Genomic DNA, 13,160 nt, shown 5'->3' on the forward strand with positions numbered 1-13,160 from the left:
TGATCCTTCCAGTTAGGAATAAGATTCTTCCTGGTATTTTTCAAGACACTCAAGTTAAAGTTTAAACTTCAAAGGTTATTATGGCTTTGGAGATGGTACAGTCATTCTGAATAAGAATTTGGCAGATTCCTTCCTTCCTTCCTTCCTTCCTTCCTTCCTTCCTTCCTTCCTTCCTTCCTTCCTTCCTTCCTTCCTTTCTTTCTTTCTTTCTTTCTTTCTTTCTTTCTTTCTTTCTTCTCTCTCTCTCTTTCTTTTCTTTTTTCTTTCTTTTTTTCTTCTGCAGAGTCTTACTCTGTCACCCAGGCTGGAGTGCAGCGGCACAGTCTCAGCTTACTGCAACCTCCGCACCCGCACCCGCCCTGCCGGGTTCAAGTGATTCTCCTGCCTCAGCCACCCAAGTAGCTGGGATTACAGGCATGAGCCACTACCACCCAGCTAATGTTTGTATTTTTAGTAGACACAAGGTTTCACCATGTTGGCAACACTGGTCTCGAACTCCTGATCTCAAGTGACCCACCCACCTCAGCCTCCCAAAGTGCTGGGATTACAGGCGTGAGCCACCAAGCCTAGCCAGAATTTGGCAGATTTCTATCAAGTGAAACATACATTTACAAGAGAACCCACAATTCCACTTCTAGGCATCTATCCCAGAAAAATGAACATTTATGTTTGCACAAAAACCTACACACGAACATTTACTGTGGCATTATTAATAATTGCCAAAAACTGGAAACAACTCAATGCTTATCATCTGGTGAATAGAAAAATATATTGTAGTATACCTATACACTGCAATCCATCTTGCCAATGAAAAGGAACACCTATGAATACATGCAACGTATTCATAGATGACTCTTAAAAGCATTGATGCCCAGCAAAAGAAGTCAGATTCAAAAGGTTATGTACTGTATGATTTCATGTACATGGCATTCTGGAAAAGGCAAAACTATAGGGACAGGAAACAGATCAGAGGTTGTCTGAGGCTGGAGGTGGGAGGAGGGGTTCACTACAAGGAGCAGGAAAGAATTTTCTGGGTTGATGGAAATATTCTATATCTTGATTGTGGCAGTGTTTACACATCTGTTATACATTTGTCAGATCCCATATAACTGTATGTTAAAAAAGGGTGAATTTTACAATATGTAAATTGTACCTCAATAAACTCCCACCAAACAAACAAGCAAAATACACCTGGCACTTGATAAATGATCAACTACGTGTAGGTGGAATGCCTGATGAATGAATGAACCAAGAGGAGTAACCCAGAAGGAGGGGTAGGTGTGGGCGGGAATGTTCGAGATAGGAGTTGAGGAACCTGCAGGACCTCAGAGTTGGGGTGACTAGTTGGTGGCAGGACATTCAGAGGGGAGACCTGGGTACCATGGGGCCTTTGACACAGGCTGGCCTTTCCCTCTCTCCTCTTCTGGCCCATCCCCCTTCTCCAGTGAATGTCATCCCAGGCTCCTGCCTCCTGGAACAGCAGTCTTCCACTCAAATATGCCCCCGTCAGAAAGATTCGCTCACACTGCTGCCCATGTTCAAGTTCCTCTGGGCTCTGAGAAAGGCCTGTATGTGCAGACTCTGAGCCCCAGGCTGCACCTGCCAGGTCTTTCTGGCTCTTTCTAATCTCCGCAGGAGCCTCAGGGAACACAGAACTCCCCTCCTCTGTTGCAGGCACAGGGTGTCACCCACCGCAAGATGTAAGCAGAGGCCAGAGGCCACCTCTTCCCCACTCACTGCCCCTGTCATTGCTTTGAAGAGCCTCATCAAGATGTGGCGGGCAAGGGAGCCTGAGGGAGACACAATCCCTTTCCTGGGAGAGCCTTGGACTAGCACGATGGGGGAACACAGACCTCACCCTTAAAATTTCCCAGGCTGGTGGCGATCCACACTCCTTGTGATTCTCAAGCCTGACAACCTCCCCAATTGGTTGAGCCTTTATTATATCTTACTTTCCTGAAGACAAAGTTTCAGAAAATAAACATGCTTTAACTATTGCTAAATATGTTGAGCAGGGAGGGACGAGGTGGATCCAAATTTGTGAGGGGAAGCCTGGCATGGTGGCATGGGCTGCAGTCCCAGCTGCTTGGGAGGCTGGGACAGGAGGATCGCCTGAGCCCGGGAGGTTGAGCCGTAGCGAGCTATGATCGTGCCACTGCACTCCAGCCTAGGCGACAGAGCGAGACTCCATCTCAAAATAAATAAATAAATAATAAACCAAACTCCTAAGGGAAAATCCCAGATTCAGCAGCAAAGTATGGAGAAGACAGAAAACTTTTCAAGCAGAACTAATTGGCCCAGCAGGGTGATTTAATGCCATTGCAAGGCTGTAGGGGGCGCTGGAAGAACACAAGCGTCCATTGGCCGTTCCCGGGAGCGACGCGAGCCTGGGGACAATCTGGAAAGTTTCAGAACAAGGACCCCGACCCTGGCTGGTCTCTTGCGGCACTTCGCCCATAAAAGTCGAACTATCATCAGATCTGTCTCGCTGGGGTTTCAGGAAGATCAAGTGAGAGCATGTGGTTGAAACATGATAAAGGAGTTATTGGTAAGAAAAAAAACAAGAAGGCCGGGCGCGGTGGCTCACGCCTGCAATCCCAGCACTTTGGGAGGCCGAGGCGGGCGGATCACAAGGTCAGGAGATCGAGACCATCCTGGCCAACACAGAGAAACCCCGTCTTTACTAAAAATACAAAAATTAGCTGGGTGGGGTGGCGGGTGCCTCTAATCCCAGCTACTCGGCAGGCTGAGGCAGGAGAATCGCTTGAACCGGAGAGGCGGAGGTTGCAGTGCGCGGAGATCGTGTCTCTACACTCCAGTCTGGGCAACAGAGTGAGACTCCATCTCAAAAAAAGAAAAGAAAAGAAAAAACAAGAAAGGATTCCTAAAGCCAGGACGAGCATGCGGTCTTGGGTCCTCAGATAGGTAACTGTTCTAAGCCGGTTCTTGCCACGCAGTGGAAGGAGCACCTGCAGTCAAAGCACCAGGTCTCCATCCTCTCTCCCCCACTGCAGAGCTGTGTGGCCCTGGGCAGCTCCTGGCGCCTCTCGGAGTCTCCGTTTCCCCTTCTGTGAAATGGGGACAGTCCCTCACTGAGCTGCCACGAGGACCGAATGAGAGAAAAGCATGGCGTGCCTGGTGCCCACTGCGCCCAGCCCACAGAAGGGGGCCAGAGTGAAATGAAGTGGGGAGGGAGGCACTGGCCTCCCAGAGCTGCTGGGGGAGGCTGGGAGGTAGCAGGGTTGCGGGATTTGGACCGCTGAGCCGGATTCTGCCCAGAGGTGTGGGCCCTTGAAAGCCGGCTGGTACCTGGGGCCCAGGGCTGAGGGTTTGGCCTTGCCCCCAAATCCTGGTTGTGCGCCCTGCACACTGGCGGACCCGTCAAGTCGCTTTACCTCTCCCACGTCACCTTCCTCTCCTGTAAAGTGCGGTTACTATGCCTGTCGAAAGTTAAAGTCCTGGCAGTCTCCCTCCGAGTCCAGTTTGCCCCTCAGCTCCTCCCTGCCAAGGGACTTTGCAGGTGCAGAATCTGAGAGGAGAGAGAGAAAGGAGAAGCTCTGTGTAAGGAACTGGTTCCTGTCTCAGGCCCGGAGAGGGGAATTGACCTACCCAAAATCTCCCAGGGAGGCAGAGCCAGACGGCTTCCTGGAGGAGGTGGCCTTCTGGAGAGCAAAGAGCCTCCTCTTCGCTTAGTAGTATCTTCATGTTCGAATCGGTGTCCCTGACCCTCGTTCTGTGACTTCCTGTGAGCTCTCCTCTCATTCACCAGGGTGCCTGCCTGTTCTGAATTCCCAGGAGGGGTCATCTTTGAAGGCCTACACTTAGGCAATCCCGTTATCTAGGGACTACGGAGAGGAAAGGGCTGTGGGCGCTCTGAACTCTGGGGAGGAGGCTCTGGAGAGCCCAAGACCACAGCCCAGGGGGCATCCTCAAGGAGGGTGCACAGTCAGGAGCGGGGAGAGAACAGGCTCAGGCCTAGGAAGACTTATCCTAGGGGAGAAAAAACTAGAAAGTTCTAGGAGAGGTGGTCAGAAGAGCGGGGAACTAATTGCACAGTGTGAAGCTTCCTGGGGTAGGGGCCCCTCCCTCTTAATAGCGGCTTGAAGGCTCCGGGCAAATTCCTGGTGGCTCCAGCTTCAAAATACATCCAGGCTTTATCTTTTAGTGATATATACTGACATTTTTATGGATGAAATAATATGAAGTCTGGGATTTGCTTCAAAATAATCCCGTTGCTGGGAGGGGTGAGAGGTTTACATGAAACATAATTGGCCATGATCTGATGATGGTTGACGCGGGTCATGAGGACATGGGCGTGCCTCGTCTCACTACTTTTGTGTACGTTTACCGTTCTCCATCATAAAAAGTTCAGATGTCCAGAGTCAGCCGTTTCTCTCCAGCTCCACGCTCCCTGCCCGGGGCTCCTCACGGAGTGGCCTCTTCCGCGGCGCCCTGCAGCCTGTTCCCCACACGGCCGCCAGAGGGAGCCTGCCACAGTACGCGCCCCACTCACAACCCCACCTGGCCCCGCTCACTCCCGGCACTTCAAGGCCACACTCCATCTTGTCCCTGTTGCCTGTCGGGCTCCTCTGCAGCGACACTGACACTGCCCGGCTGCTAAGCCTCCCGCATGGCCCCAGGGCCCTAACCCTACGTGCCGGGGGGAGGTGTCCCTTATGACACTTCAGACATTGCAATAATGCATGGGACTTATACTAAAAGCATTACATGTATAATGTTTATAATATCCCATATTTTATATATGTATATTTGATGATTATCTGAAACCCAAATCCAACTAGGCATCCTGTATTACATCTGGCAACCCTCCTCCGAATACCCTGTGAGCTCCTACCAGAAGAACCATGTTGTCATCCCCAGTGCCCCGTATACAATGGCGCCCTCTCCTAGCAGAAAATTGCCAAAAAGCAGCCTCTGGACTAAATCAGCCCCTTACCGCATTGCACGAATTTCAGATCCACTTATTTCAGCGACAAGGTGCCCTTTTGCAGTGCGTGATCTGCCCAACCATTCCTGGCAGCCCTGCAGGAGACCAGAGAAGCAGGTGCTTCCTGAATGAGAGGAGCTGGCCCTCCCAGCTCCCGCTTCTCCCCAACAGAGGGCAGAGACTGACAGAGAAAGACCATGCCCAGGCCTTGGCTGGCTGCCCTCTCTGGGTGCTTTCTCATTCAGGCCCCATCTGGGGTGGGCCTGAATCCTTGCAGTGCCCCATGAGAGTGGGTAGAGGGGCTCCGTGCCAGGCGCCAGCTGCCCCCGTGGCCTGAGGGTGCCCACTCAAATCATTCCAAGTAAACATTTGACCAGCCCTGCCCCAGCCCTCATCCCACGCCGACACTTGGCCATTGTTCCTGGACAGGCCCCTCTGTGTCCCATCCTTTGTGGCTGACATTTCAGCAGGGCCCTGGAAGGACTGGAGTGACCCCATGCCCCATCCCCCTTCTGAAGACAGGCTCAAGGGAGGTGGTCCCAGTGATGGCAGGCTCTGATCGGGGGAGTCCCAGCAGACCAGCCGTCGCCTGGCTGGGCCAGCCACCTCCTTGAACACCCAGCTTGGGGCGCAGGCTGCCGAGCCTACGGGTCTGGCAGTAGAGCCATGGGACGCCAGCTGACTCGGCTGCTTTGTTCCCAGCCTGGAGTGGTCTGAGTGACTGTAGCTCCTTCTTTGCTGAGAAGCCGCAGATAACGCTGGCGACAGGGCCTGATAAAGCGTCTGTCAGAGGCCCCGCTATTCCCATAGGCCCCAAGGGCTCCCGCAGCACAAGCCTGTCTGGAGGTCAGTCCCGCTCTGGGGGCTCACCCCTTCCCCACTGGAGGCTGAGGAGCAGGCTGGCAGACCCACCCCTGCCCAGATCTCCCAGCACCCAGGTTTCTACCCCGGTTTCTTGACTCAAAAGTCCCTAAAGCCTCCGGGTCTGAGCATCGTAAATGAACCCTCTGAATTATTCCCAGGAAGAGAATGTCAAAGACATGTCTCCCTCAGTGGAATTCCAGACTGTGGCTCTTGGGGAGCTGGCGGGGATGGGGATCTGGAGGCCTGGAACTTCTTTCTGAATCCCCTCAGGGAACATCCCAAGTCACCTTCTCTACATCCTCCTTGTTCGTGTCACCAGAGCCCACTCTAGGCCAGTCTCTGCAATTGGCACGGGGGACGTGGGAACAAACAAGATGTGGTCCGTGACCACAAGGGCCTTCCAGGGAGAGGGGGCTGGAAGATCTGCCCCCCACACCCCTACCTGACCCAGGCCAGGCCTCCACCCCCAGCCTGCGGAGAGGTCTGGCCTGGAGTAGGAGGTGCATGAGGGTGTATCTTACCAGCCTTGAGGGTGTTGGGGGATCCTGGAGTGAGATTCGGTGCCACAGGACTGGAGAGTTGAAGCTTGAGGGGACTGTGAACAGGGAGTCTCCAGTCTGATGGAGGAGGCACAGGCCCTGCCCTGGGGAAGACCTAGTCTCATGGGGGTGTCAGAAGAGACCCTCGTAGAGACCCAGAGAATAGGCTTTCCTGAAGCCAGCACTCTCAGCGCCCTGAACTCAGGTTCAGGTGTAGGGCCGTGGGCACTGCCAGGGAAGATGCCCCTGACAACAGAAGTCCCCCCGGGCAGTGTGGGAATGCTGGGCTCCTGGCTGAACCACAGTGAGAATGTGGGACCTGATGCTGGGGCCACCCCGTGGCAGCCAGCCTGAATAAGGACCTTGTACCTGGTGGAGGTGGAGCTAGAGGTCCTGGCCTGGAGTTAGTCCCAGCTCTGCCTCTCCCTCTCTATGTGACCCTCTCTGAGGGCTGGAGGGTTTCTCTGGGTCACATAGCAAGGGAGAGGGCTGGAGGCTCACAGGGAACTCCTAGAAATAGAAGCTCCAAGGGAGAGCCATAATGGAAGGGCCAGTGTGACTGGTGGAAAAGGCCTGGGCCGCCTACCCTCCCCAGGGAGAAGGAGCACCTCTCCCAGCTGGACTGGGAGTCCTATGGACAGCAGAGAGTAGGCACCCAGGCTTCCAGTACCTGTGGACCCAGGAACTGCCTTCCCCTACACCTGACCCCTGGCCAAAGGTTTCAGCTTGGCCTCTCACCAGTATCAGGGACCTTCAGCTCATAGAGGAAGGGCCTGGCATCTCCAGGTGTCCAGGTTTCACTCTTGCAGGGCCTCCCCCCCTCTCCTGTAAACCCCATCTCAGCCAGCTTTCCCTGAAACCTCCACAACCATAAAGGCTCAGCCCCAAATACCACGCACTCCAGAAGTAACCCTTCCTTTCCTTCTCTGGCACTGGCTTCCCTCAGTGTTGGTATCCCTTTCAGAGTGGTTCTTCAGCATCCACGCCTTCATCTCTCACACAGCCATTGGAAATCCAGTGGGGAATAAAATAGACACATCTCCTGCCTTCAAGGAGCTTCCAGTCTCATGCAGGGGAGTGGACTGTAGCCCAAGAATCAGGCCAATGACTAGAAGACCACAGGGAGTGATCAAGGCAGCGAAGAAGGAACGATGCTCACCCCGATACTGAGCTGATGATAAAAGTACTTCCCTCGTTAATCTTATAACTGTTCCCCTTCTTCAGAGCAGGGAGAGGACACAGACCCCTAGCCTTTGCTCAGGAAGGGCCTCCCCACCTGGGCTCAAGGAGGAAGCTTGGCTGGTGCCCTAGGTGGCCCAGGCCTTCAGCCTCTTACTCTCCCTGCCTCCCCTGGCCTAGTCTGGCTCTGTTGCAGACTTCCTGTATTGCCTTGGGGACATCACTCCCCACTCTGGGCCTGGGACAGTGACTTTGGGGCAGGGTGGAAAGGCACAAGTGGTGCAGCTGTCTCCAGCCAGTTGATCTTGGGGGCACTGGGGATGTGGGCCAAGGAATGCTGGGGGTGGGGATTGCCACTCCATTGCTGGGTGAACCCAAGGCTCCCAAGCTCATCTCTGGGGAGCCCTGCTCCTCTGCAAAGGGAGGGGATGGCTCCCCACTCCAGGGTCTCTGCTGCACACACCAGGCCTGGGGACCTGAACGCCAGCAAGTTGCCTCATTGAATGATGATAAGTAGCAGCTGGGCGTGGTGGCTCACACCTGCAATCTCAGCATTTTGGGAGGCCAAAGCAGGTGGATCACTTGAGGTCAGGAGTTCGAGACCAGACTGACCAACATGGCGAAACCCTGTCTCTATTAAAAATACACACACCACTTTGGGAGGCCAAGACAGGCGGATCACAATGTCGGGAGATCGAGACCATCCTGGCTAACACGGTGAAACCCCGTCTCTACTAAAAAATACAAAAAAACTAGCTGGGTGAGGTGGCAGGCGCCTGTAGTCCCAGCTACTCGGGAGGCTGAGGCAGGAGAATGGGGTAAACCTGGGAGGCGGAGCTTGCAGTGAGCCGAGATCCGGCCACTGCACTCCTGCCTGGGCGACTGAGCGAGACTCTGTCTCAAAAAAAAAAAAAAAAAAATACACACACACACATTAGCTGGGCATGGCGATGCACATCTGTAATCCCAGCCACTTGGGAGGCTGAGACAGGAGAATTGCTTGAATCTGGTAGGCGGAGGTTGCAGTGAGCTGAGATTGCACCACAGCACTCCAGCCTGGGTGACGGAGTGAGACTGTAGTCTCAAAAATAAATAAATAAAATAAATGATGATAAGCACAATAATTTTCTCATCACAAAGCAAAGCAACGGAAAAATAAAGCAAAAAAAAAATATATATATATATATATATACAAAACGAAACAAAACCCAACAGCACAGCACAATATCACCTGACCCTGGCTGATGCTCTGTCACGGCAGTCACAGCAGTCGACAGCAGCTGATGTCAAAACAGTCTAGACAAAGCCTGGCTGCTGGAGGGCACCCCTTGTCCCTCAGAGTGGCTCTAGGGAGCCAGGAACATTCACAAGGCCCTATTTTGAGGCAGGCGTAGCTACATTCTCAATCCCATTTAACCTTCACCAGCTCACTAGGCATTTTGAAACGCCTTTTTTTTTAAATCTAACTTATATATGGTACAACTTGCATGAATCTCAAATTGTTTGATGAGCTCAAGCTTAATGAAATTTCACATAGGTATAAACGCATGTGATACCAACCAGATCAAGATATAAACCACTTCCGGCCAGCCGTGGTGGCTCACGCCTGTAATCCCAGAACTTTAGGTGGCTGAGGCAGGTGGATTACCTGAGATCAGGAGTTTGAGACCAGCTTGACCAATATGGTGAAACCCCGTCTCTACTAAAAATACAAATATTATCCGGGCATGGTGCTGGGCACCTGTAGTCCTAGCTACTCGGGAGGCTGAGTCAGGAGAATTGCTTGAACCTGGGAGGTGGAGCTTGCAGTGAGCCGAGATGGTGTCACTGCCCTCCAGCCTGGGCAACAGAGTGAGACTCCGTCTCAAAAAAAAAAAAAAAAAAGCTATAAACCACTTCCAACATGCCAGAAGTTTCCCTCAGTCCCCCTCCAAGTCAGCACCCCCGAGGGTAACCACTATCCTGACCTTTCTCACCACAGACTAGCCTCACCTATTATTGAATTCAGCTTAATGGAATCACACAGCTCGTGTTCTTGTGTGTCTGGCCTCTTTCACTCAACAAAATGTCAGATTCTTCCATGTTGCTTCATCTATCAGTAGTTTCTTTATGTTGTTGCTGTGCAATATTCCACTGTACAACTATCCCACACGGCTTCAGCCATTCTTCTGATGATGAACCTCAGGGTTGACTCATTTGGGGTCATTGTGAACAACCCCCAAGAACACCCTGTCCGTGCCTTTTGGACACACGTGCTCATTTCTCTTGGGTCTGTAGCTAGGAGTGTACCTGCTGGGTTAGGGGCTGGTGGACGCTTAGCTTTCGTAGCTGTTTGTGTAGTCGGTATATTTAGCCAGATATGGAAACGGAAGTTCAGAGCGTTTAAGTAGCTCATCCAAGTTCATGCAGTTACTCAGAGGTGAAGCCTAGAATTCAGAGATTTCTGAGTCCAGCATCTTCCCAGGGGAGGCCAGCTTCCCCTCCCATCCTTTTAATCCTGCCTTTTAGGACAAGTGAAAGGGGTGTGAGGATTCGGGGGAAGCAGAGAAGCCCCTCAGACAGCCTGCTGTATAACGAGCTCCTGGGGTATGTCCACGCTGCCCGGGACGGCACAGTGCACCCAAGGCAGGGGCTGGACAGAGGCTGACATGGAATAAGTGGGGCAGCTCGGTGCCTTGAGGGTCCCCTGTCCGCCCACCCCCACACTGTGCGGCCCCTCCCTTCTCCAGTCTCATCCCTGCCCACGCACTCATCTGTCCCCCTCACTCCAGCCACACTACCTTTCTTGCTATCCCCCAAAACACCAGGCATGTTTCTGCCTCACAACCTTGACATCTGCAGGCACCTCTTTCTATATTTCTCCCCCAGACATCGGCAAGGTACCCCCGACCCGCCACCCCCACTTTTTCATGGTGGCTGCTCAACTACCTGGTCTAAAAGAACACCCCCATCATGCACCACCCCCTCACCTTGTTATCTCTGTCTGATCTTCTGTCTTTTGTATATTGATTTACTGCCTGTCTCCCCACCCCAGAAAGTGAACTCCAGAAGGCAGGGCCTCACCATCTTGTTTGCTGCTCCACCCTCAATGTGTGGGGCAGTGCCTGGCACCTTGCAGGTTCTCTAGAGATATTGAATGCAAGAAAGAATGAATGAATGAGCTAATGAACAAATAAAACGCAACCCCTCAGAGCAGCTGGCAGCAAACATTGCAGGTGAGGAGAGGCTTTTGGTGCCAGGCCTGGCTGTTGATGTCCAAGTCTTGAGAAAAAGCTCCCACCTGGGCATTGGTCTAGAGCCCTGGGGTAGTGTGAGGTGGTGCCCAGCCTGACCTTAGTGGCCTCCAGGTGCTCAACCATCACAGCCAGCTCTCACGGGAGTCAGACAGACAAGGACACCAATGTGGATCTGGGCCCCAACTGGGCTGATCTGTCAGGATGGGGAGATTTAGGATTCCTGGGTGATGAGGGAGAGCTGATAGCTACAGATCCCTCCAGGTGTCTTTTCCCTGGTGCGGGGCCAGCGGGGGGATGAGGGCAGAGATCATCGTCAAAGCAGGTGGGTCTAGGAATAATTGGAGGGGTCCCGGAGGGATCCCATTTCCCCCAAGCCCCGCCTAAAGTACATTCCTCATTCCTCATTGCTAGTGTTGGCCTGGGAAGCCTTTGCTGGCTTATGTTACAGTTTTGGGCCCCGGTTTGTTCCATGTGTAAAATGGGTAGAACTAGGCCATGAAGTACCATAGACAACAGCCCTAGATCAAGGGTTTCTGGCATAAATTCTCATCCTCAGGACTGCTGTGTAGCCTCTGGCAAAGCCCTGCCATTTCTGGGCTTCAGATTCCCCACATGTCAAATGAGGGAGTATCTCCAAAGACTGATGTCTTCTCTTAGTCACTGTAAAGCGACTGACCTCCTGTCCTTTCTCAAGGAAGGACAAGTTTAGCAAAGGAGGCAGGGAGGGGAAGCCTAGGGAAGAGGGTGAGAATGTGAAGTATGAACCTCACCAGTGCGACAGCTTGGCCCTGACCTGGGCTTGCTGGAGGCCTCCTCTCTGAACTCCACCAAATGCCTGGCTGAGACTCGAATAGTGTGGCTGACTGGGTGGGGAGCTGTCCAATCAACTGCTCCTCTCTCCTCCTATTAACGAGGCTCTGAGTTCCAAAGGGCATCCAACAGGAGACCCCAGCTGGGACCCCTCTCCCAGAGTTTGTCCAAGTTTCACACAGTTCTACCATGGGACCCCTCATTGGCCGCCAGGGTGGGGAAAGGTAAATTCGCTTTTCAGTCCGAGTTAGAGAGAGACCTAGTTTTCAGAAGCAGAAGCTGAGTTCTTAGGAATCCCAGAGATCATTCGTTTGAGCGCATAAGGATGCCCAAGTCTGGGCTTGCAACATTTTGGTGTTACTTCATTGAATCCTCACACAAACCTGTAAAGAACAGAGCATCATTCCCCCCATGTGACAGATGCAGGAACTACCACTCAGAGAGGCTAAGTGACGTGTGCAAGGTCACACAGCTAGTGGGCAGCAGGGCCAGAATGTAAAGCCAGGTCTGTCTGACTCCAGATCTGGGCTTCACGCTTCCTCCCTTGTCAGAAGAAGGGGTGCAATCTTGTGCTTTGGGGGTCCAGGAGCCTGAGAGATCATTCTACCAGCAAGGGCTGGGGAGAAGACTGGGACCTTTGCACCTGCTGTCTGCTTTAGCTAAAAACCCTTCCCTTAGAAAATTGCCTTGCTGAATCCCACACTTTACTCGGGTCTCAGCTTAAGGGGCACTGTCCCAGGAAGGCCTTCCTCTGGGACCACTGAGTCTTATATAGAACAACTCCTCTGTCTCCCACAACGCCTTTCCTCCTGGCCTCAGGTGATGGGTCTCCCTGACACCCATCACCATCTGCAGCGCTATCTTGTCTCAGATGCGTATTCAAGTGTTTATTGCTTGTCTCCACCAAAAAACCGTGAGGCTTTGTCTGTCTCATTCACCCCTCCATCCTCAAGGCCTAACATAGTGTCTAGCGCATAGTAGGTGCTCAATGAATATTTGTTGGCAGAAGGCATGAGTGACTGCCTTTTTTCTTAATAAGGTTAAGAAAAAGGAGTATCTATGATCTGCCAGGCCTGGTGGAAAGGGTTGACCCTTGGACTGTTAGACGTCTCATTCCAAGCGTCGCCGCTGTCAGTTGTCAGCCCAGCGCTTGCACGGGGAGCCGAGGCTGTCTCTGCAGCTTCCAGGGCGCAGGACATGAGTGGCAGATGAAGCAATCCACTAAGGGCTGGGGCGCTGGCCCCACGGCGCTCTGGCTCAGAGCCCAGTGCTCTTTCTAAGAGCCGGGGCAGGGCCCCGCCACGGGAGAGGAGTGCCGAGAGCCCCGCGCCCTCGCCGCGTGTCCCCCGCGGAGCCCGGGGCCGCCGGACCTGGCCCCGCGCCCGGGGCCGCGCCCTCCCTCCCCGCCCGCGCCGGCGCCGCCGCCGCCCCCTGCCCCGCGCGCGGCCCCTGCGCTGCCAGCGGCTCCTTCCCCAGCGGGGGCCATCCTCGAGCTCAGGACCCGCGCACCCGAACCCGGGCCGCCCGCGACCCCCCGGGATCCCCCGGACCCCGGCCCGCCCGACCCGGGCCCCCCAGACTCGG

The 13,160-nt window shown here is 53.6% G+C and overlaps 1 long non-coding RNA gene across 5 annotated transcripts in view; it reads right to left on the reverse strand.

The window, feature by feature from the left end:
- Positions 1-12,888, reverse strand: part of LOC105488151 (uncharacterized) — a 47,708-nt gene extending 34,820 nt beyond the window's left edge. For 3 of the 5 annotated variants that reach the window (XR_011626417.1, XR_011626416.1, XR_011626415.1), the window contains exon 1: positions 3,396-12,888. This is a non-coding gene — a long non-coding RNA (uncharacterized lncRNA). The remainder of the gene's footprint in view (positions 1-3,395) is intronic. The other 2 variants (XR_011626418.1, XR_011626419.1) reach the window with 2 other exon arrangements.
- Positions 12,889-13,160: the final 272 nt, after the last annotated feature.

The sequence above is a fragment of the Macaca nemestrina genome, chromosome 7, assembly GCF_043159975.1.
Source record: "Macaca nemestrina isolate mMacNem1 chromosome 7, mMacNem.hap1, whole genome shotgun sequence".
NCBI classification, from domain to species: domain Eukaryota; kingdom Metazoa; phylum Chordata; class Mammalia; order Primates; family Cercopithecidae; genus Macaca; species Macaca nemestrina.